Source organism: Pelophylax lessonae (assembly GCF_965119305.1).
Source record: "Pelophylax lessonae genome assembly, chromosome: 4".
NCBI lineage: Eukaryota > Metazoa > Chordata > Amphibia > Anura > Ranidae > Pelophylax > Pelophylax lessonae.
The window spans coordinates 606,529,860-606,555,341 of record NC_138771.1 but is presented as its reverse complement, the minus strand read 5'-3'; positions in this window follow the sequence as shown (position 1 = coordinate 606,555,341).

Sequence of the window (25,482 nt, the reverse complement as noted above, 5' to 3'; positions counted from 1 at the left end):
TTTTGTGTTTTTTTGGGCAAAATTTTACATGTGTGAAAATATCGGCCAATACCGATATGCGATCGGTGAAATATCGGTATCGGCACCGAAAAAACGATATCGGTCGATCACTAAAATATAGTATGTGCTACTTCAAAATACTCAATGATTAACCGGGTACCTTCATCCTAACATTGAACATAGAAGAAAACAAGCAAACTGGAGGCACTGAAGACTTTCATGGTACTGTATGAACATAATGAGACAATATAATAAAAAATTTACAAAAGTTTATTATATAAACATAATAAAAGAGCGCCCCCTAGGGGGTAACACAACGAACAAAGAAATTGTGTCAGAAAACCAACCACTAGATAGTGGGATGCAATTTAATAACATACAGCACTATCTCTTAAAGATTGGGTATCCACTGTGGTATCTCCCCTAATAAAGGGGCTACCCCAGGAAAGAAACCAATCATGCTCTACATATTTTGCGGATATACCGCTTCATCAGGAGCTTGACTGACGAGGACTGTATGATCTGTAACAAAATATAAAACCACAGATAATATAAAGAACCATCAGCATATAAACCAGGAAAAAACAAACATTGATCACACAGTATAATGGTATATGTACATGGACGCTGCAAACCCTTAGTTAGGCAATGTCCAGGCATAGCACATTCAGGGACAACACATCTGGATGCCACATGTATGAATTTCCCCCTTTACTGATGAATGGCTATACGTCCATTTTTTAAAGATCTCATATTAGGTGAGCTATTATCCTTTGACCTTCAATATGATATGGCATAATTGACAGTCCAATAGATCGATGTTCCTTATATATATATTCTTTAGAATTATTTGAGTTTGGACATTTTCTTGGATAACTCGCTCTCTCCACCGGTCTGTCTTTGAATACTGTCTGTCGCTCACTTATAGCCCAACAAGCTGATCTTGTTGTGGTCTGACTGATGATATTTATTACCCTTTTCACAAGCTTTATTCTCAATATCAAGTCTGTGTCCCACACTCGCCTGGGAGATCGCCAGTTGGCATTGCCTCTTTTTCATCTGGGTGACCACTGGTGAGTCCGGCTATCTATTATCCTAAGAGCTTTGGGTGATGGTACATAATGGGCCAAGACCTGGGTCTAGAGTAGTTTGCCCTTTAGGCTTAAGATGATCTATTTTTATGGTACATATACCATTATGTTGTGTGATCAGTTTGTTTTTTCTTTGTTTATATGCTGATGGTTCTTCATATTATCTGTGGTTTTATATTTTGTTACAGATCCTACAGTCCTCTTCAGTCAACTCCTGATGAAGCGGTATATCCGCGAAACATGTAGAGCACGACTGGTTCTTTCCTGAGGGGCCCCTTTATTATGGGAGATACCGCAGTGAATACCCAATCTTTAAGAGATAGTGCTGTATGTTATAGAGTTGCATCCCACTATCTGGTGGTTGGTTTTCGGACACAATTTATTTTTTATTATGTGTATATAATAAACTTTTGTATATTTTTTACAATATTGTCTCATTATGTTCATACGGTACCATGAAAGTCCTCAGTGCCTCCAGTTTGCTCGTTTTCTTCTAATGCATGGCTCTATCTGCCACACTCTATATTTATTACAAAAATGTTTTGGCACACTAGGCTCAAGAGCAGTGATTCTCAAACTGTGTGCCGCGGCACACTAGTGTTCCACAAGAGATTTGCAGGTGTGCCGTGGGAGTTTTGAAAAATATTTCGGGGAGTTGTCAGCAAAGACTGTAACAACAGTCAGACCCACAAGGCCAGGGCTGGAGGATTTGATGGCAGTCTGCAAGTGTTGGAGTGCAGCGTGACACACAGCGCCCGCCGGAAGTGGATCACTGGGAGGAAATGATGCAACGCACTTCCGAGCATGTGTGGTAGTCCATAGAGAGCCCGCAACGCTCCTTTCTCAAGCTCTCTGAGAGTGAAAGCCCTGTACCAACTTCTCCAGCACCATGGAAGCAACTTCTATTTATGATGTGCCTGTTTGTATTTATCCCCTCATGTGAGTGGATATCTGTTGATTCTTTTAACCACTTGCCGACTGCCGCACGACTATCTACGTCGGCAGTCAGCCCCTCACAGGCAAAGTGACGTAGGTCTACGTCGCTAGCCTGTGAGGGTCTAGGGAGCGAGCGCGCGCCGCCAGAGGCGCGCTCCCGCGTGGTCACGGACCCCCCCGCGCGTGTGACCGGCGGACCCGATGTCCGCCGGTCACTCTGCGATCGCCGCTGCAGAGGGAGAAAGTCAGGCAGCTTGTGTAAACAAGCCGCCTGTCATTCTCCCCTGTGTAGAAACTGTGATCACACGGTTCTCCTATGAAGAACCGTTGATCACTGTTTCTACAGCTCAACAGACAGCCAATCACAGTTAGAATCACGCCCCTAGGGACACACACAGCCCCTCCCTCTCAAATAAAGTTAACCCCTTCACTACCAGTGTCATTTTGCAGTAACAGTTCATATGTATAGCACTGATTACTGCAGTAATGTCACTGGTAACCCCAAAAGTGTCAAAAATGTCAGTCAAGGGTCCGATCTGTCCGCCGCAATGTCGCAGTACCGCAAAAGAAATCGCAGATCGCCGCCATTACGCGTTAAAAAAAAAAACAACAAAAATGACAAAAATCTTTCCCTTTGTTAGTAAACGCGATAACTTTTGCGCAAAGCAATCAAAATACGCTTTTTGTGATTTTTTTTACCAAACATATGTAGCAGAAAACAAATTGGCCGAAAATGTTAAAAAATTTTGATTTTTACATTTTTTTTTTGGGGAATTACATATAAAAAAATTTGAAAAATATTGTTATTTTTGCAAAATTGACGCTCTTTTTTTGTTTATAGCGCATGATCAAAATATTGCACAGGTGATCAAATACCACCAAAAGAAAGCTCTGTTTGTGGGAAAAAAAGGACGTCAAATTCGTTTAGGTACAGCGTCGCACGACCGCGCAATTGTCTGTTAAAGTCACGCAGTGCCGAATCGCAAAATACCCCTGGTCAGGAAGGGGGTAAAATCTTCCGGGGCTTAAGTGGTTAATAAATGTTGTGAGATACTACAGTGTAACATCCACCAGCTGCCTGATGTCATCATGGAGGAGTGGAAGAGGACTCCAGTGGCAACCTGTGAAGCTCTGGTGAACTCCATGGCCAAGAGGGTTAAGGCAGTGCTGGAAAAAATGGTGGTCACACAAAATATTGACACTTTGGGCCCAATTTGGACATTTCCACTTAAGGGTGTACTCACTTTTGTTGCCAACAGTTTAGACATTAATGTCTGTGTGTTGAGTTATTTTGTGGGGACAGCAAACTTACACTGTTATACAAGCTGTAAACTCACTACTTTACATTGTAGCAAAGTGTCATTTCTTCAGTGTTGTCACATGAAAAGATATAATAAAGTTTTTACAAAAATGTGAGGGGTGTACTCACTTTTTTTGAGATACTGTATGTTCATGGGATTTTTTCCTTTTTTATTTTTAATACATTTGCAAAGATTTCAAACAAACTTCTTTGATGTTGTCATTCTGGGGTATTGTTGGTAGAATTTTGAGAAAAATAATGAACTTAATCAAGTTTGGAATAAGGCTGTAACATAACAAAATGTGCATAAAGTGAAGAGTTGTGAATACTTTCCGGATTCTCTGTAAATTAGGAAGGCCAAGCAACTGCTTAACAAATCAGATGAACCAACATAGGAGAGTGAACTCTGCAGGTCAGAATTCAGCGGTCTTCCAAAAGCCTAAAGTATATGAGAACCCTACCTAACAAGGGAAAAACTTGTTTAAAAGCCTAAAACAGCCCATAAAATTCCACTTATCCAATACATTACCTATACAACAAAAATCATAGAGCCGTGACCTTGTTTAGATCTTTATTATGCAATTACATTGTTACGTAAAACACCATGATAAAAACATGCCAATTAAAATTCCACCTTGTCCTGCATTCTATACTACATAGATACTAGATAAACATACAAATTATATTCATTCCAGATATTTAAAAATGTATCAAATAATCTCTATATAGAGACAATATACCAACATTGTAAAGGTTCTTTAACCACTTCTGGACCAGAAGGATTTGCCCCCTTAATAACCAGGTCGTATTTTGCGATTTGGCACTCTGTTATTTTAACGGACAATTGCGCGGTCGTGCGATGCTGTACCTAAATAAAATGGATGCCCTTTTTTTCCCACAAATAGAGCTTTCTTTTGGTGGTATTTGATCACCTGTGCGATTTTTATTTTTTGCACTATAAACAAAAAAAGAGCGACAATTCTGAAAAAAAAAACAATATTTTTCACATTCTGCTATATAACATTCCCAAAAAAAATTAAAAAATTAAATTTTTTTAACATTTTAGGCCAATTTGTTTTCTGCTACATATTTTTGGTAAAAAAAATTGCAATAAACGTATTTTGATTGGTTAGCGCAAAAGTTAACACGTCTACTAACAACGGGAAAAATTTATGTAATTTTTATTAGTTTTTTTTTTTTTTACTAGTAATGGCGGTGATCTGCGATATTGTGGCGGACAGATCGGACCCCTGACTGACATTTTTTACACTTTTGGGGGGACCAGTGACATTACTACAGTAATCAATGCTAAAAATATGCACTGTTACTGTAATAATGACACTGGCAGGGAAGGGGTTAACACAGTCAGGGCCGTCTTTTCCATTGGGCATACCAGGCGGTTGCCCGGGGGCCCCACTTGCCAAGGGGCCCCACATGGATCGATGGATTGGTGGCATGTGATGTCCCACTCCCTGGTGGTCTAGGGCCCCCCCCCCCCCGTTCCGTTGTCCGCCGGGTGTAAGGTAAGGTAAGTAAGGTAAGGTAAGTCTGCCAGTTTTTTTTAACTCATTCTCAATGGCATAATGTGAAGTGATAATGATGGCATTGTATGATGATGGGGATCTAATCAATGTGACAGTCAGTGAGTGACACAAGAGACAGTCAGACAACTACTACCTGTCCTGGCTGGAGGAGGATATACTACCTACTATATATTGGTCCCTGGCCTATATGTATATAGTGAGGTATATACTCCAGGTAAGTAGTTGTACTCTCTTGTAGTATAGTGTTCCCTGTAATGTGTATATAGTCTATATAGTCTATATAAATATTACAGGGAACACTATATACTACAAGAGAGTACAACTACTACCTGGAGGATAATATATACCTTACTATATACATATTACAGGGACCAATATATACTACAAGACAAGAGACAACTACCTGGAGTATATTATATACCTTACTAACTATATACATATTACATGGAACACTATATACTACAAGAGACTCTTGTAGTATATATTGGTCCCTGTAATATGTATATAGTAAGGTATATATCCTCCAGGTAGTTGTACTCTCTTGTAGTATATAGTGTTCCCTGTAATGTGTATATAGTCTATATACATATTACAGGGAACACTATATACTACAAGAGAGTACAACTACTACCTGGAGTATATACCCTACTATATACATATTACAGGGACCAATATATACTACAAGAGACAACTACCTGGAGTATATACCTTACTATATACATATTACAGGGAATCCTATATACTACAAGAGACTCTTGTAGTATATAGTGTTCCCTGTAATATTTATATAAATAAATATCGCCTTATCGATAACTTGCATTTTTATTCTCGTGCAGGATTGTGTAGGCAGGGGGCCCCAGTGCACTGCATTGCCCAGGGGCCTATAAGGCTCTTAAGATGGCACTGAACACAGTAAGTGATCAAGGGGTTAAATTTGTACCTAGGGACGTGTTTCTAACTGTATGGGGGCGGGGCTTGTGAAATGATCACAGAGATCTGTGTTCCTATATAGAAGGATCACATGGGCTCTATGATCATTCCAGAGAGAAGAACGATTAGCTGTGTTTACAACAGCTGACCGTTCTCTCTCAGCAGGGAGCGATCGTGCATTGGGATCCCTGCTGACGAGTGGGGGCGGGAGCGCGCTGGTGGCGGCGCGCACTCGCCCCCTAGCTGCAGGCGCGCGACCGACGTATACCTATGGCGGTTTGTGCAGGAGCGGCTGCCTGTTGTTAAGCGGTTAAAAAAAAAACTGTTATACTTACCTGGTCTGTGTAATGGTTTTGCACAGAGCAGCCCCAATCCTCCTCTTCTGGGGTCCCCCAGCACTTCTGGCTCTTCCTGCCTTCTGAGTGCCCTCATAGCAAGCGTTTCTAGTAAGAGATCTAACCCAAAGTCTGATCTGGAGATATCAAAATATTCAGATCAAGGGGCTTTCAGATGTTGATCAGAATGGAAATTGATGGAAGCTTAGAAAATGCTGAACCTAGGTAAAGTCATGCGAAGCCAACCAAGCAAAGGACCTAAGGACTTTCTAAGGACTTTCTATCCCTGGAGGAAAGAAGTGATCTTGGGAGCCAGAGTAAAGCACTGGGATTTATGGCAGTTCAGAAGTTCAAATATACCCAGAGAGGGGTGTCTGTAGTTGCATGTAATAATGAACATACAGATATCATGTACAGTCAATGGTAACACATTAGTAACTGTGTTGCTACAATATCACAAATGTATTTAATTTAGTCACTAGGAGTATGATACATTAAACTCCAAATAAACTCACTTGGCAAGTGCTGCATCCAATAGGTAAAAATACCTCCAAACTTTTTGCGATAGGAACAAGGGACACTTATTAGAAAAAGTATGTAGGCATAGGACACACCCACTGCCATGCCCCCTTAAAGGAGAATTATACAAAAAATGATCAGTTAAAGCGGAGTTCCGGCCTATTTTGCAACTTCAGTGATTCCTGGAGTGCTCGCTATGCTGATCAACAATTGGGCATTTTCAATTTTTTTTGGGGGTCCCTTACCTTATTTTCAGGGCATTTTTGATTGTACTTCCTCCTTCTCTCATCTCTGTGGCCGCGGGCCACCGACATCACTTCCGCCTTTGCATTGCATCCTGGGAGCTCTTTGTCATCACTCCCAGGAGGCTGGAATCAGGAAGAACTCCCAGAACATTCCCTGGAATCAGGAAGAAGGACACAGCAGATTTCACTGTGGCTTCAGATGCCCACATCCAAGATGGCCGCGCCCAGACAGCGTTTTTAAAAGTAAGATTCTGACTAAAATCCAATACTGTATACCTTGTAAGTATGATAATAGCGGTTCTGTAAAGGGCGATGGATTAGTATTATATGGGTATTTTTAGTTAAAAAAGGTATTTAACTCCGCTTTAAACCTACAAGTGATTTTTTTTTTTCAAATATAACTTTTTTGAAGCACGAAGTGGGCACAACAAAGAAGCATACAACATTGGCATAAATAAGTAAAATATTTCCTTAGAATACGCCGGTATCATAACATAAGGTCAAACAATATCCATATTGAGTCTGTGTAACCAGCACCTAGAACCATTTTGTCTATAATAGAAAGAGGAGGGCGGTGCATCTGAGCACCAACACTCCAAAGAGAAGAGAAAGAGGAAAGGAGGAAAGGGGGAAGAGAAAGGAGGGAGAAAGAAAAAAAAAAAAGAGATTTTTTTTTTAACCATTACTATTCCTTTATACTGACTTTTGAAATTTACCAATGCAGAAATTTAGAAATTGGATGAAAGGTTTAGCACTGGGAAAAACTTTTTGAATGATAAACAGTGCATTTTATATACAACTATATAGATCAGACCAAATTGAGGGACAAATGAGGAGGACAGAGGGACTTTGTTCCAAATCAGGGACAGTCCCTCAAAATCAGGGACCATGCCTCAAAATCTGGCTATGCCTACCTATGCCATTTAGTTTGCTACTGTGTATTATATACAATTGTCAGGGCAGTTGGGAGCTATGGGTAAATATTGCATTCATAAAAGAAAGCATGTCTCTCTCTTTCTCAGTCGGCACCGGAGGCAGTCCAGATGCTCATAGCAGCCCCACCCAGCTGCACCCATATCTTCATCTATAACAGCGCATTGCCCCAGCCTATCATGGCTGTGACTCATGTCACCAAAACTTATTTTGTGGATCATTTGGAAAGAACCAGTTTAATTTGAAATAACCAGCACCTGTGATGAAACACCAGTCGCGTTTTTGGATCTGGCCATTGAATTTGTGAATCAAGGTTGTCTAATAACTATGTTCCAAAAATTAACATCTAAAAGTTTGTTGCATCATTGCATGTGAATTATTTTCATTCTAGACCACTGGTAAAGAACAAACCAATGCGGCATACCTGCACCTTGCAAGAATTACAAGCAACTAAATCAGAAATATGCAAACTGTGGCCCTCCTGTTGCAAAACTACAAGTACCATCATGCCTCTGGGTGTCATGCTTGTGGCTGTCAGAGTCTTGCTATGCCTCATGGGACTTGTAGTTCTGCAACATCTGGAGGGCCACAGTTTGCATACCCCTGAACTAGAGGATTTAGTAGAGGCAGGAGTTTAAGAGACAAGATTTTCTAGAGACGTTAAAGCGGAGTTCCTCCCCCCTCCAAAAATTAAAAGTCAGCAGCAACACATACTGTAGCTGCTGATTTTTAACCACTTTAAGACCGGAAGGATTTTCCCCCTTAATGACCAGGCCCTATTTTGTGATTCGGCACTGCATTACTTTAACGGACAACTGCGCGATTGTGCGACGCTGTACCCAAATAAAATTGACGTCTTTTTTTTCCCCACAAATAGAGCTTTCTTTTGGTGGTATTTGATGACCTGTGCAATTTTTATTTTCTGCGCTATGAACAAAAAAAGAGCGACAATTTTGAAGAAAAAAGAAAAAAAAAAAATTATTTTTGTTCTGCTATATGACATTCTAATTAAAAAAAAAAACAAAAAAGTAAAAATCTCAATTTTTTTAACATTTTAGGCCAATTTGTTTTCTGCTGCATATTTTTGGTAAAAAAAATTGCAATAAGGGTATTTTGATTGGTTTATGCAAAAGTTATCGTGTCTATGTACTAACTATGTCATTTTTAATGCTTGTTTTTTTTTTTTACTAGTAATGGCGGCGATCTGCGATTTTTTGCTGGACTGCGACATTGCGGCAGACAGATCGGACACCTCACTGACATTTTTGACACTTTTGGGGGACCAGTGACATTACTACAGTAATCAGTGCTAAAAATATGCACTGTTACTGTAATAATGACACTGGCAGGGAAGGGGTTAACAGTATAGGTGATCAAGGGGTTAAATGTGACCCTAGGGGAGTGATTCTATCTGTGGGGGGGGCGTGGCTTCTGAGATGACCATAGAGACATGTGATCCTATATAAAAGGATCACAGGCGCTCTATGATCATTCCAGGGAGAAGAACGGTCAGATGTGTTTACAACAGCCGACTGTCCTTCTCTCTCAGCGGGGAACGATCGCGGGTGTCAGACGGCAATCGGAGCCACCTGACACATGCATCGGCTTCCCTGCTGACGATCGGTAGCGCGTGTTTGCCCCCTAGCTCCTCCCAGGCGAGCAACATAGATCTACTTTGCTTTACATATACGAGCCAGCCTGCCGCAGTAAATATACAGTTGGCGGTCAGCAACTGGTTGATATCAGAACACTTACCTGTCCTGGAGTCCAGCGATGTCGGCACCGGAGCTGATGTTTCCATCGGCTTTCGGGTGCTGCCGCCACCATTGCCAGTAAGGGAACCCGGCAGTGAAGCCTTGCAGCTTCACGGGCAGGTCCCTACTGTGGATTGGCTTAGCGGCGGGGGAAGGAGGCGGGGGCCGTTCCCTCCTCCCCCCTGAAAGGTGCCAAATGTGGCACCGGAGGGGGGGGGGAGGAAGCAAATGAGCGGAAGTTCCACTTTTGGGTGGAACTCCGCTTTAAGTAAGAATATAAAACAGCAAGAGAGTGCGCAGAGACTTGTATATGCATCCCCTGCGCACTCTTTTGCTGGTATAGGACTCCGGGGGTTGTAATTGTAATGGGATATTGGTACCATGGAGTTTTAACAAGGTGTTTGGGTAATACAGACTTAACTATCTCTGGCTGTTAGGTTCCGTTTCGCTGGACTCATTATTGTGCTATTATGCTATAACATCGCCGCCGCTGCTATTCATGCTGCATTGCTTCCCTTAATTTGTTGAAAAACTCTGTGCCTAATGATCTGTCATATGTGGAATACAGCCATGCAGTTATTTTTGGAAAGTCACTTGTTTGTAGATTTTCAGGACAGACAGAACTTTATTACCATTGGCTTAGCCTAATTTTCTAGATTTCTTATTTCTCAGTAAGACTGCAATTGTCTAGGCTAGTTGTATATTTAGGAGTATTTGTGTGCATGGTGTCATTTGACTTTTTAATTGGTGGTGACTATTTCATTTTTGATTTGTAATATTTTGTATATTGTCATTATTATATCTCAAAGTATTTATAGTTTTGTTATTTATTTAGTGCAGTGGTTCTTAACCTGGGTTCGATCGAACCCCAGGGGTTCGGTGAGTCAGTCTCGCGGGTTCGGCGGGGGGGGGGGGGCAATGGGTTTCCAGCCTATCTCCTGCAGGCTGCTTGAGTGGGCGGGATGGGGATGTACCTGACCACGGAGATCGCGGAAGAGGGAAGTGTGAGCAGAGGGAGCCGAGTGAATGTTCCTGGAGGTAGGCTCAGCTAGCTGTACATGGTGGATTTGTTTACAAGCACCTCTATGCTATGTCTGCTGAGTTACTGCAGCTTAGCATAGAGGTGCTGTTAGCTGACAAATGGAAATGCATGTCCTTTTCATTTAAGCTCAATAAAGCATTGTGAATGGCCTCTGGTGTATGCCCTCCCAACACCTCCCCCCCCCCAGTTTGTGCCCTCCTGACACCCCATAGTATGCCCTCCCAACCACCCCCCCAGTGTGTGCCCTCCTGACACCCCATGGTATGCCCTCCCAACACCTCCCCCCAGTGTGTCCCCTCCTGACACCCCATGGTGTGTCCTCCCAACCCCCCCGGTGTGTGCCCTCCTGATACCCCATGGTATGCCCTCCCAACACCTCCCCCCCCCCCAATGTGTGCCCTCCTGAGACCTCATGGTATGCCTTCCCAACCCCCCCACCCCAGTGTGTGCCTTCCTGACACCCCATGGTATGCCCTCCCAAACCCCCCCAAGTGTGTGCCCCCCTGACACTCCATGGTATGCCCTCCCAACCCCCCCCCCAGTGTGTGCCCTCCCAACCACTGATGTGTGCCCTCCTGACACCCAGTGTGTGGCCTCCTGGCTCTCCACTGGTGTGTGCCCTCACTACACTCCCCCACAGTGTGTGTCCTCCTGATCCTCCCCCCAGTGTATACCCTTCCAACCCCCTGGTGTGTGCTCTCATAACCCCCCGCAGTGTGTGCCCTCCTGACCCCCCCCCCCCCCCCAGTTTTCCCCCTTCTGACCCTCCCCCAGTGTGTGCCCTCCCAGCCCCGTGGTGTGTGGCTTTACTGATCCCTGTACCCTGACCTATGTATAAATATATACCTAAATATATACCTATGTTTTGAATTTGAAAAAATCATATTTTATTTTTACAATTAAGAAGGGTTCGGTGAATGCGTATATGAAACTGGTGGGGTTCAGTACCTCCAACAAGGTTAAGAACCACTGATTTAGTGGATAATCTGTCAGTTAATACCCTGGAGGCTCAATTTTTTTTCTTTTCTTTTACTTTCTTTGTGTTTATCAGTTCTGTATGTAGGCATTGTGACCAGACCAGACAGCCACACTATTATTTAACCACTTAAGGACCAGAAGATTTTACCCCCTTATTGACCAGGCCATTTTTTGCGTTACGGCACTGCGTTATTTTAACTGACAATTGCGTTGGTCATGTGACGATGTCCCCATATAAAATTGATGTCCTTTTTTCCCCACAAATAGAGCTTTCTTTTAGTGGTATTTGATCACCTCTGTGATTTTGATGTTTTGCGCTATAATCAAAAAAAGAGCGACAATTCTGAAAAAAACCCAATATTTTTTACTTTCTGCTAAATAACATTCCCAATAAAAAAAAAAAAAAATTTAAATTAAATTTTTTTTCATCAATTTAGGCCAATATGTTTTATCTGCTACATATTTTTGGTAAAAAAAATCCCAATAAGTGTATATTAATTGGTTTGCACAAAAGTTATTGCGTCTACAATCTAGGGGAAAGATTTATGTCATTTTTATTTATTTATTTTTTACTAGTGATGGCGGCGATCAGCGATTTTTAGTGGGACTGCGGTATTGCGGCGGACAAATCGGACCCCTAACTGACATTTTTGGGGGGACCAGTGACATTACTGCAGTAATCAGTACTAAAAATATGTACTATAACTGTAATAATGACACTGGCAGGAAAGGGGTTAACACCAAGGGCGATCAAAGGGTTAAATTTGTCCCTAGTGGGTGCTTTCTGACTGTATGGGGGATGGGCTTGCTGAATGAACACAGAGACCTGTGTTCCTAAATTGGAGGAACACAGGATCCCTGTGTTCATTACTGACCGCTGTGCCGTGTTTACATTGGCAGACCACCGTTCTGTCTCAACGGGGAGTGCCCGGCGGACATCATGGCCGCCGGACTCACTGATTGGCTTCCCCTCGCGTGCCCCTTCTAGCTGTCCTACGAAAACTGCGAAACTAGAGCTGACCTGCCGCTGTATAAGTACAGTAGCTGGGCAGCAAGTGGTTAATAGTGAGTGGGTGCGAATTCGCGTTGCATATTTCAGGTCCGTTTTCACAGCGAATTTCCAAAGTAGCTGTTCAGTGGTTCATCTGCGATTTAAATACAGTTCTGATGCAAATTGTAGGAGCGGAAGGGCGCTGGTGTCCTTAACAATATCTGGTTGTTAAGGATTGGGCTGGGAAGACAACCACCGCGTCCCTAACTGATGACTTATCAGCTGTCAGTGGGGTTCCCTTTTCCTGGTATGGATTTTAAGGGAAACCCCACACCAGAATTAAAAAAAAAATAAAATAGGTTGGGGGTTGCCTCCCTAAATCCATATCAGACCCTTAGGTTTGGTATGGATTTTGAGGGGGAACCCCACACGAAAATGTTTTTGAAAAAAAAAAAATGGCATGGGGGGCCCCAAATTCATACTAGACCCTTATCTGAGCATGCAGCCTGGCAGGCCAGGAAAGGGGACGATTGAGCGCCCCCCCTCCTGAACCATACCAGGCCACATGCCTTCAACATGGGGGGGGTGCCCCCCAAAGTACCTTGTACGCATGTTGAGGAGGACAAGGGCCTCTTCCCCACAACCCTGGCCCAATGGTTGTGGGGGTGCAGGGGGGTGACTTATCGAAATCTTAAAACCCCTGTAAGAAGGGCCCCCCATGTGAATGAGTAGGGGTACATAGTACCCCTACTCATTCACATAGAAAAGTGTCAAAAAGTAAATAAAAGCACACACAGTTTTTGACATTTGTTTTTTTTTCTTAATAATGTCCCCCTGGTGTAAATCCATTGTCAACTGACCGGAAAAAAAAAAAAAAAAGGTCTGTGCCAGACGAAGGCTCTAGCCATCTGACGGCTCCACCGCCTCCCCCTGCTAAACAAACTAAAGGCCCGTACACACGTACCGATCGTCGGCATACAAACGTCGGTGGACGAAGGATCTGCCGATTGTACGCGTGTTAGTATGGTGCCTCCGACAGATGTCTGCGCACAATCCGCGGACAAAAGTCTTTCGTGCAAACATGAAAATATTTGTATGCCGACACCAGAACGGACGATTGTTCGCCTGTCAGTACACAATTCGGCCGACAGACCGCAGATTTGCAAGACTGGGCATGCTCAGAAAATAGAAAACACAGGGAAAGTTAACCATTACATGACATCACTTCTGCAGTCGGCGGACAAAATTCTTGTGCTGTCCTTGTGCTGTCTTTGCACTTTTCAGCAGACACCGACATCCCGGGGAGAAAAGAGGAACATTTGTAAGCCGACCATCGGTACGTGTGTACGGGGCTTAAGAAGTGGGGGCACCCGGTGATGCCATTGCGTGGCCCTGCCTCTTCTGATGTCATCAACCAAGGCATGCTGGGTCGATGATGTCCCAAGGGGGCGGGGTCACCCCAAGAACCCCCCCCATGTTAAGAACATGTGGCTTAGTATAATTCAGGAGAGGGGGTGCGTTTGATCGCCCTCCCCCCCCCTTTTTTGGACTGCCAGGATGCATGCTCAGATAAGGGTCTGGTATGGATTGTGGGGGGGACCTCACGCAATTTTTTTTTAATTTTTTTATTTTGGTGCGGTGTTTTCGCCTAAAATCCATACCAGACCCGAACAGCTTCAATGGAAACCAATGTTATTTCACATTTTCCAGTTAAAAACACATCCAATTTGCATATTTGTGAACCAGGCTTTATTGTGGCCCTTATTTTATTTCGTTTTTTGTTAATAGAGTTTCAAACAAGGACACGGGTCATTAAAAATTCCTGTCATCCAATATATTATATATAAAAAATATTCATAGTCTGTTGTAGTCTTCCAAACATTTTTTTTTGTTTTATTATGTATGATATTCTGCACCAGTAGACTTTTAACTTTTTGATGGAGTTAGAGACCACAAAGATATAATTTCATATCTTTTCAAAACCTTATCAATGAAGTTTTCTTTTTTGTCCCTTTCTGATCTATCACATTGAAAGCTTTTTGTTATATTTATTAACCACTTTACGACCAACCGCCGCAGATGTACTGCAGCAGGCTGGCTCGTACAGGCAAAGCCCCGTACAAGTACGGAGCTCGCTCCCGGGGCCCCTGGCCCCACCGATGATCTGATTCGGTTCAGAACCGATCAGTCATCAGGTCCAGGCCAATTATTTTTTGGCCTTGACCTGCTGCTTGGTCCTGACCAATCACAGACCTTGTAATGTAAACACAGGCACAGAAATGACCCTCTCCCCCCTCCCAAAATCCTTTTTGGATTCCAGCGTGAGAGGAGAGATCAACTGTAAGTAATGCACCAAGCACACTTCCACACGTGTAAATAGGCACATTTAACCACCTGATCAACCCCCCCCCCCCAGTTAACCCCTACACCCCCTGTCACATTGCACACACTGTATACAGTATATAGCAGTTTTCTATATTTCTATATTAGTGTGCCTTGTGACTTGGTTTAGCGCTAGCGACTGTTACTTCTAGGCTTAGGATACCCGCCACCCCCCCATAAACATTTAACCCCCTGATCCCCCCAGTTAACCCCTTCACCCCCTGTCACATTGCACACTAATATACAGGTATATAGCGGTTTTCTGTATTTCTGTAATAGTGTGATTGTGACTTCAGTAAGCGCTAGCGTGTTAGTTTCTGTCCCAAGTAGGTTTAGGGTCCCCGCCACTTATAAAGATTTAACCCCCTGATCACCCCGATTTAACCCCTACACCCCCTGTCACATTACACATTATAGACAGTATATAGCAGTTTTCTATATTTCTGTAATAGTGTGACTTGGTTTAGCACTTGCGACCATTACTTTTAGGCTTAGAATACCCGCCACCCCCCCATGAAGATTTAACCCCCTGATCCCCCCAGTTATCCCCTTCACCCCCTGTCACATTGCACACTATATACAGGTATATAGTGGTTTTCTGTAATAGTGTGATTGTGACTTCAGTTAGCGTTAGTAAGTTAGTTTCTGTCCCAAGTAGGCTTAGGATACCCCCTACCCCCCCCAAATAAAGATTTAACCCCCTGATCACCCCCAGTTAACCCCTTCATTGCCCTGTCCCAGTGTCACTTTTGTAGTGTACAGTTTTTTTTCTGATCACTATTATTAGTGTCACAGGTGACATTAGTTAGTGTTAACACTAGTTAGCGTCAATCCAGGACAGCGCAGATCCCTGCCGCATAGTTAGAAATATTAGTTAACCCCTTGATTACCAGTAACACACACATACACCTCCATTACTAGTATATTATCTGAACGGATCAATATCTTTGATCTGATCAGAACTATACTAGCGTCCCCAATAGTTTAGGGTTCCCAAAAGGCAGCGTTAGCAGGATCAGTCACGACACCTGCCAGCACCTGCGTTTAGCCCCTCCGTCCAGCCCAGCCCACCCCACCCAGGCAAGTGCAGTAATCAATAGATTACTGTCACTTCCAAAAAACACAACACACAAAACCGCTGCGTTAGAAGAGTCAGGCCTGATCCCTGTTAGCACTAGCAGTTTTTTTGTAGCTTTTGAAATAGTCCTTGACAACCAGGTGCTTTTTTTTACCTGTGAGTCACACTACTGTACCTGTAAATTTAGTGGCTAAAATGTCCAAATGGTGGTACAGTAGTGAAGAGGCCTACAGCATACTGACCATGTCAGATGAGAGTGATGGGGAAGCCTCACTGGCAGAATCAGGGTAAAGGCCGGTACACACGATAAGAAAATCTGAAGGGAAATTTCGTCCGACGACCGATCTGCCGATTTTCGGATTGTTAGTATGGTGCTTTCGACAGCCGACTCAGACTTTTCAGCCGAAAAAATCCTGATGTGCAGGCTATAAAATTTTTATCGTCCGTCAACACAACTTCCGATTTTCATCTCAGTACAGTTTTCGACGGAAAAAAATCTTAAGAGCAAGACTAGGCATGCTCAGAGACGAAAGAACACATACAAAACCCTCCAACACATGACATCACTTCTGAATTAGAATTCTGTCGTACGGGAAAATTCGTATGAAAATAACCTCTTGACTTTCCACATCAGACTAGCATGCCACAAAAAACGGACGACAGATCGTTCGATAATCTCATCGTGTGTACGGGGCTTTAGTATACGAGCCTGTAGAGAGCAGTAGCTCCCTGACAGATAGCTCCGACGACGAAGAGGTCCCTGCTGAGGTCAGGCGTACCCGACCCCGTTCTGGAGGTGCACGAATTGCAGGGTGCTCGTATGGAACAGCGCCAGTACTAGTGCCGCTCACACTTCTGGTGAACTGGCAAGCACCAGCGGCCTAGTACACCCTGGATCTAGACATACCAGCACTTGACGATGTGGCGAGTCCCATAAGTGCAGTTGAAGCTGGTGCGGTGGCTAGCACGAGTAGTGGCCCGCAGCCACAGAGAATTCGAAGACAGGCCTGTAGACCCATAGTGTCCTCCCTGAAGAACTGGCATATCCTAATTGGCAGCCCACATATTCTACAGCGCCCGTACTTCCCCCCCCATTCACTGCCCAACCCTGGAAACAGCCAATTTTACTCCCCTTAATTTTTTTTAGCTGTTTTTCACGGAAGATCTTTACAGATCTATTGTGGACCAAAGCAATTAATATGCTGGTCAATATATCGCTGCAAACTGAAAATTCGTCACTTGCCAGAGAATTCGTCTGGAAACCTATAACAGTTTCAGAGTTTAAAACTTTTCTGGGCCTTTCCTTCAACATGGGTATAACTAAAAGGAGTGAGTTGCGGTTATATTGGTCCACTAACCCAATTCACCATATACCTGTGTACTCTGCTTCTATGTCCAAGGCGAGATACGAGCAAATTCTGCGGTTCATGCACTTCAGTGACAATGAACTCTGTTGTCCTCGGGGAGACCCTGAATATGACCGGCTCCACAATATTTGGCCCCTCGTAAACCACTTCAATCAGCGGTTTGCAGCCTTGTTTACCCCCAGGGCCGGACTGACCATAGGGCAGACCGGGCATATGCCCGGTGGGCCGAGGCCTCCGCTCCGGGCGCATGAAGTGCAGTCACAGACAGACAGTGTAACTATGTCTGGACTGTGTACCGATAATGGCGGTTGCCGCTGCTGGCCTCTCCGCGGCCGATTCCGCGGAGACTGAAGGCCGTCCGCTGCTGTCCCCGACTCCCCGCCACTCACTCCTAAGCACTGGGCTCAGCTGGCAGCCGTGCTGATGCTGAGCTGAGCCCAGCGCCGCTCACTGCGGCCGGCTCCGCAGCGGCATCCGCGGCGCTCAGGAGGGGTGGACTGGCGTCAGGTGATTGAAGGCTGAAGGGGGTGGAGCTAGAGGCCGGGGACCCCCTGCTTGTTGTCGGCAAAAAGCGGGAAGGAAGTCGCCGGCACCGCACCGCAGACAGCCAGCCAGACACTGACAGAGGGAGAGACAAGAACATTGGCTGCTGCAACAAGGTAAGGAAAGGAAACAACACACCATGTGTCATCGCTGGGATTTGTGGTTCTGGCCTGGCCTCCACCGGCAGAGCAGTGTTCTGGTCAGACTGCTCTGGAATTGCTGTCACTGCTAGAAAACATGTGCCATCATGCCATGCCAGTTTGCTTGTTGCATGTGATGTGACAGCCAGGTGCACATTTTCAAGTTGAAAATGTGCACCTGGCTGTCACATCACATGTAACAAGCAAACTGGCATGCCGCATGGCACATGTTTTCTAGCAGCAGTGAGTCACTGCTAATAGAAAACATGTGCCGTGCGGCATGCCAGTTTGCTTGTTACATGTGATGTGACAGCCTGCCTCATCCTATCTCTCCCACCGCCATCACTCTGCCTCATCCCATCCCTCCCACCGCCATCACTCTGCCTCATCCCATCCCTCCCACCGCCATCGCTCTGCCTCATCGCATTCCTCCCACCGCCATCACTCTGCCTGATCCCATCTCTCCCACCGCCATCGCTCTGCCTGATCCCATCCCTCCGACCGCCATCACTCTGCCTCATCCCATCCCTCCCACCGCCATCGCTCTGCCTGATCCCATCTCTCCCACTGCCATCACTCTGCCTGATCCCATCTCTCCCACCGCCATACCTCTGCCTGATTCCATCTCTCCCACCGCCATACCTTTGCCTGATCCCATCTCTTTCACCGCCATACCTTTGCCTGATCCCATCTCTCCCACCTCCATCCCTCTGCCTGATCCCATCTCTCCCACCTCCATCCCTCTGCCTGATCCCATCTCTCCCACCTCCATCCCTCTGCCTGATCCCATCTCTCCCACCGCCATCCCTCTGCCTGATCCCATCTCTCCCGCCGCCATCACTCTGCCTGATCCCATCTCTCCCACCGCCATCACTCTGCCTGATCCCATCTCTCCCACCGCCATCACTCTGCCTGATCCCATCTCTCTGACCGCCATCCCTCTGCCTGATCCCATCTCTCCCACCGCCATACCTCTGCCTGATCCCATCTCTCCCACCGCCATCCCTCTGCCTGATCCCATCTCTCTCACCTCCATCCCTCTGCCTGATCTCATCCCTCCCACCGCCATCCCTCTGCCTGATCTCATCCCTCCCACCGCCATCCCTCTGCCTGATCCCATCTCTCCCACCATCATCCCTCTGCCTGATCCCATCCCTCCCACCTCCATCCCTCTGCCTGATCCCATCTCTCCCACCGCCATACCTCTGCCTGATCCCATCTCTCCCACCTCTCCCACCTCCATCCCTCTGCCTGATCCCATCTCTTTCACCGCCATCACTCTGCCTGATCCCATCTCTCCCACCTCCATCTCTCTGCCTGATCCCATCTCTCCCATCGCCATCCCTCTGCCTGATCCCTTCTCTCCCACGGCCATCCCTCTGCCTGATCCCATCTCTCCCACGGCCATCCCTCTGCCTGATCCCATCTTTTCATCAACATCCCTCTGCTTGATCCCATCTCTCCCACCTCCATCCCTCTGCTTGATCCCATCTCTCCCACCTCCATCCCTCTGCCTGATCCCATCTCTCCCACCTCCATCCCTCTGCCTGATCCCATCTCTCCCACCTCCATCCCTCTGCCTGATCCCATCTCTCCCACCTCCATCCCTCTGCCTGATCCCATCTCTCCCACCTCCATCCCTCTGCCTGATCCCATCTCTTTCACCGCCATCACTCTGCCTGATCCAATCTCTCCCACCTCCATCCCTCTGCCTGATCCCTTCTCTCCCACAGCCATCCCTCTGCCTGATCCCTTCTCTCCCACGGCCATCCCTCTGCCTGATCCCATCTCTACCACGGCCATCCCTCTGCCTGATCCCATCTTTTCATCAACATCCCTCTGCTTGATCCCATCTCTCCCACCTCCATCCCTCTGCCTGATCCCATCTCTCCCATCGCCATCCCTCTGCCTGATCCCATCTCTCCCACCTCCATCCCTCTGCCTGATCCCATCTCTCCCACCTCCATCCCTCTGCCTGATCCCATCTCTCCCACCTCCATCCCTCTGCCTGATCCCATCTCTCCCACCTCCATCCCTCTGCCTGATTCCATTTCTCCCACCACCATACCTCTGCCTGATCCCATCTCTCCCACCGCCATACCTCTGCCTGATCTCTCCCCCCCTCCCATGAGGCAGTGGTGATGGGGGGGATAGGGATGACATCAGTAGCGGTGGTGGTGGGGATAGGGATGACATCGGTGGCAGTGGACATTGTCATTCCTATCCCCACCACCACTGACACTGATGTTATTCCTATCCTTACCACCACTGCCACTGATGTCACCCCTATCCTCATCATTCCCACTGATATCATCCCTATCCTCAACATCGCCACTAATGTTATCCCTATCCCCACCACTGATGTTATCGCTATCCCCACCACCACCGCCACTGATGTCATCCCAATCCCCACTACCACTGATGTCATTCCTATTCCCACTGCCACTGATGTCACCCCTATCCCCACCACCACTGCCACTGATGTCACCTCTATCCCCACCACCACTGCCACTGATGTCACCCCTATCCCCACCACCACTGCCACTGATGTAACCCCTATCCCCACCACCACTGCCACTGATGTCACCCCTATCCCCACCACCACTGCCACTGATGTAACCCCTATCCCCACCACCACTGCCACTGATGTAACCCCTATCCCCACCACCACTGCCACTGATGTCACCCCTATCCCCACCACCACTGATGTCACCCCTATCCCCACCACCACTGCCACTGATGTAACCCCTATCCCCACCACCACTGCCACTGATGTCACCCCTATCCCCACCACCACTGATGTCACCCCTATCCCCACCACCACTGCCACTGATGTCACCCCTATCCCCACCACCACTGATGTCACCCCTATCCCCACCACCACTGCCACTGATGTCACCCCTATCCCCACCACCACTGCCACTGATGTCACCCCTATCCCCCACCACCACTGATGTCACCCCTATCCCCACCACCACTGCCACTGATGTCACCCCTATCCCCCACCGCCACTGATGTCACCCCTATCCCCCACCGCCACTGCCACTGATGTCATCCCAATCCCCACTGCCAGTGATGTCACCCCTATCCCCCATCACCACTGATGTCACCCCTATCCCCACCACCACTGCCACTGATGCCATCCCAATTCCCACTGCCACTGATGTCATTCCTATTCCCACTGCTACTGATGTCATCCCTATCCCACCACCACTGCTACTGATGTCATCCCTATCCCACCACCACTGCTACTGATGTCATCCCTATCCCACCACTACTGATGTCATCCCTATCCCACCACCACCACTACTGATGTCATCCCTATCCCCACCACCACTGCTACTGATGTCATCCCTATCCCACCACCACTGCTACTGATGTCATCCCTATCCCACCACTACTGATGTCATCCCTATCCCACCACCACCACTACTGATGTCATCCCTATCCCACCACCACTACTGATGTCTTCCCTATCCCACCACCACCACTGCTACGGATGTCACCCCTATCCCACCAATACCATAAGAAACTACATACACATTTTGGGGGCGCCTCTGAACAAAAACCTTGATTTTACTACAGGTGTAATATATGACCCTGCACACTGGAATGAGAGCAATAATTATAGGATCATTATTCATGGTTAACTTTGAACTGATGACATTTATGATTGCGGAGTGTATGTTAGGTTAACGACACCCCGCAATCATTTTTTAAAACGCAGTGCGATTCGCAGAATCGGATCGCATGGATGTGCAGGCTAAATATAACTAAAAAAACATAGAGAAACCGGTAGTTGTTCATCATTGGTCATTTTGTTTAAAAAAAAAAAAAAATGGGCTGCTCAGCCTAAAATGCCCGGGCCTATTTTTTTTCCCAGTCCGGACCTGTTTACCCCCCAACAAGTTGTCTGCGTTGAGGAGTCCCTGATTAAGTTTACTGGCCGACTTGCTATTAAGCAGTATCTCCCCAGCAAGCGTGCCAGATAAGGGTCAAGCTGTATAAACTGTGTGACAGGGCCACAGGCTATACAGTTAGTTTCCGTGTTTATGAGGGTAAAGATAGCACTGTGGAGCCCCCCAACTGCCCAGACTACATAGGGAGCAGCGGCAAAATAGTTTGGGACTTGGTGTCACCCTTATTCGGAAAGGGGTACCATTTGTACGTGGACAATTTTAATTCAAGCGTGCCACTTTTTAGTCACCTGTTTGAATTACAAATTGGCGCATGTGGCACCGTGTGACCTAATCGCCGGGGCTTCCCCCAATGGCTTGTAGATTCCTGTCTTGGTTTGGGGGCGAGAGCCTGCTTGAAAACTGACAAATTGCTTGCAGTGAAGTGGAGGGATACACGGGATGTTTTCGTTCTGTCCTCCATTCACGACGATCCAAATTTATATGGCAACTAGTGTTTTGGAGAAGCCCCTCTGTGTCCACGAATATAACCTTAATATGGGAGGGGTGGACCTCAACGACCAGCTTTTGGCGCCGTACTTAGTTGCCTATAAAGCCAGACGCTGGTACAAAAAAGTGTCTGTTTATTTATTCCAATTGGCTTTGCTGAACGCCTTTGTGCTATACAAAGCATCAGGACGAACTACCTGAATCCAGGAGGTGCTCCTGCCTCACTTTCCCTACCAGATGCAGTGAGCTGGCTGCATGAGAGGCATTTTCCACATGTCCTCCCGAGTACCCCTGCCAAAAGAAGCCCCCAAAGAAGATGTTGTGTCTGTAGCAGGCGTGGATTTAGGCGGGACACCCATTTTTATTGTCCCTTCTGTCCTGACCAACATGGTCTCTGCATCGGGGAATGTTTCCAAAGCTACCACACACTAGTGGAGTATTAGCGTAGGGTACAGCACGGCACAGTGTAGGGCACACTAACACAGGGTCTCGAAAGATGTTCGATGGCTATCGACATTTTGAGAGACCCTAACCTGGAATGTTACAGTTGAGTTGAAGAAAAAAAAAAAAGTGAAAAAAAAAGGTTACAAGAAAAAAATGAGAAAACAAATATAAAATAAAAAAGCCAAAAATAGTTGTCGTTTGAGTTAATTTTCTATTCTTACTCTGCCCTTCTACTTCTCTTCCTACATTTACTGTTTTTCATTGATAACCATTTTTTACTTTTCAGGTACCAATGTAGTGTTTTATGTTTACTGTTCAGTTTGCCTTGCAGGTACACTCATCAGCTAAATTCAATGTGATAACAATAAAAAGGATTAAAAAAAAAAAAAAAAAAATGAAAGGGAAGGTGTCAAACTAACCTAAAAAAGCAAAATAAAAAAAAAATAAAAAAAATTCAAGCACCCCTGTCCCCCCGTGCTTGCGCACAAAGGTGCACGCAAGGGTTGGTCTATGTAAACAGCAATTGCAGCATGCATGTGAGGTATTGCCGCGCACGCCAGGTCGAGGGCAGTAATTCTTGCAGTAGACATCCTCCAAGTCCAAAGTGGTAACCCGTAAAGGCTTTTAAAAATGTACGTATTTTTTTGCCACTGCACGGGCGTGTGCAATTTTAAAGTATGTCATGTTTGGGATAAGATAATCTTTTAAATTTTACCAAACAATTAGGAATTATACAGTGTATTTGTGCATTAAATTTAAAAAAAGGGTTTTATTTTCGCAAAAATTTTGTTTGAAAAATCTGTGCGCAAATACCGTGTGATGAAAAAAATTGCGATATCCATCATTTTGTTCTGTAGGGCCTCTGCTTTAAAAAAATATATAATGTTTGGGGGTTCAAAGTAATTTTCTAGTAAAAAAAAAAATGTTTTCATGTAAACAAAAAGTCACAGAAAAGGCTTGGTTTTCAAGTGGCTAGAAGAGTGGGTGATGTGTGGCTAAGATTGAGCATAAAATGCCAGGACAGTTCAAACACCCCCCAAATGACCCCTTTTTGGAAAGTAGACACCCAAAGCTATTTGCTGAGAGGCATATTGAGTCCATGGAGTATTTTATATTTTGCCCTAAGTTTCAGGAAAATTAATTTTTTTTTTTTTTTTTACACAAAGTTGTCACAAAATGATATATTGCCCACACATGTATGTAAAATGACAGCCCAAAATACATTCTGCTGCTCCTCCTGAGTACAAGGATACCACATGTGTGAGACTTTTTGGGAGCCTAGCTGTGTACGGGACCCCGAAAACCAATCACCACCTTCAGGTTTTCTAATGGCGTAAATTGCACATTTTACTTCCTCACTACCTGTCACAGTTTCGGAGGCCCTGAAATTTCAAGATAGCACAAAACCCCCCCAAATGACCCCATTTTGCAAAGAAGACACTCCAAGCTATTTGCTGAGAGGCATGGGGAGTCCATGGAATATTTTATATTTTGCCACAAGTTTTGGGAAAATTATTATTATTATTTTTTTTTTGTTTTTTTACACAAAGTTGTCACTAAATTATATATTGCTCACACATGCCATGCCATGTGAAATGACACCCCAAAATACATTCTGCTGCTTCTCCTGACCCCTTTCGAAAAGTAGACACCCCAGGGTATTTGCTAAGATGCATGGTGAGTATTTTGCAGCTCTCATTTATTTCGGGAAAATCAATTTTCAAAACTTTGTGACAAAAAGTGAGATCTGCAAAACACTCAACATGCCTCTCTGCAAATAGCTTAGGGTGCCTACTTTCCGTAAAGGGGTAATTTGGGGGGAGTTTGTGCTGTCTTGGCATTTCATGGCCTCTGAAACTGCGATAGGTAGTGAGGAGTGAAATCAACAATTTACGCCCTTGGAAAGCCTGAAGGTGGTGATTGGTTTATGGGGTCCTGTAAGCGGCTAGACTGCCAAAAAAGTCTCACACATGGGGTATCCCTGAAGGGCCTGGATTGGAACCTGGGGGGGACCCCACACCATTTTTTCCCATTTTGGCGTGGAGTTCCCCCTCAAGATTCTCAGAGCACAAGTCGCACCGCAAGTCGGATCATCCTGATCCGACTTTGCATGCGCCTTCCATTCAAATCAATGGACTCCCATAGGTAACCATTGATTTTGAATGGAGGCAGAAAAATATACGCTGCTAAAAGCAACGTGGCCAAACGTGCAATAACGCCAATGGAAAAAGCTGTTAAAAGCATGTTTTTACAGCTGCTTTTTCCTGGTGTTAGAAGTGGCTCTGTAGCTCGTTTTTTCTGACGCCCTGTGTGCATGGGCCCTTAATAGGTAAAAAAAAAAAAAAAAAAAAAAAAAAAAAAACAGGAGTGGGCTGTACAGTGACTGATCACTGCGATAGTCAATAAGAGCTATTCCAGTGATCAGGATACAAGCCTCTAGGTTCCTGATCGTTAGTACGAGACCCAGAGCTGTCACTGGCAGCTCATTCTGTGTGCTTGGAGCATCCTCTGCAGTGTGCTCTTA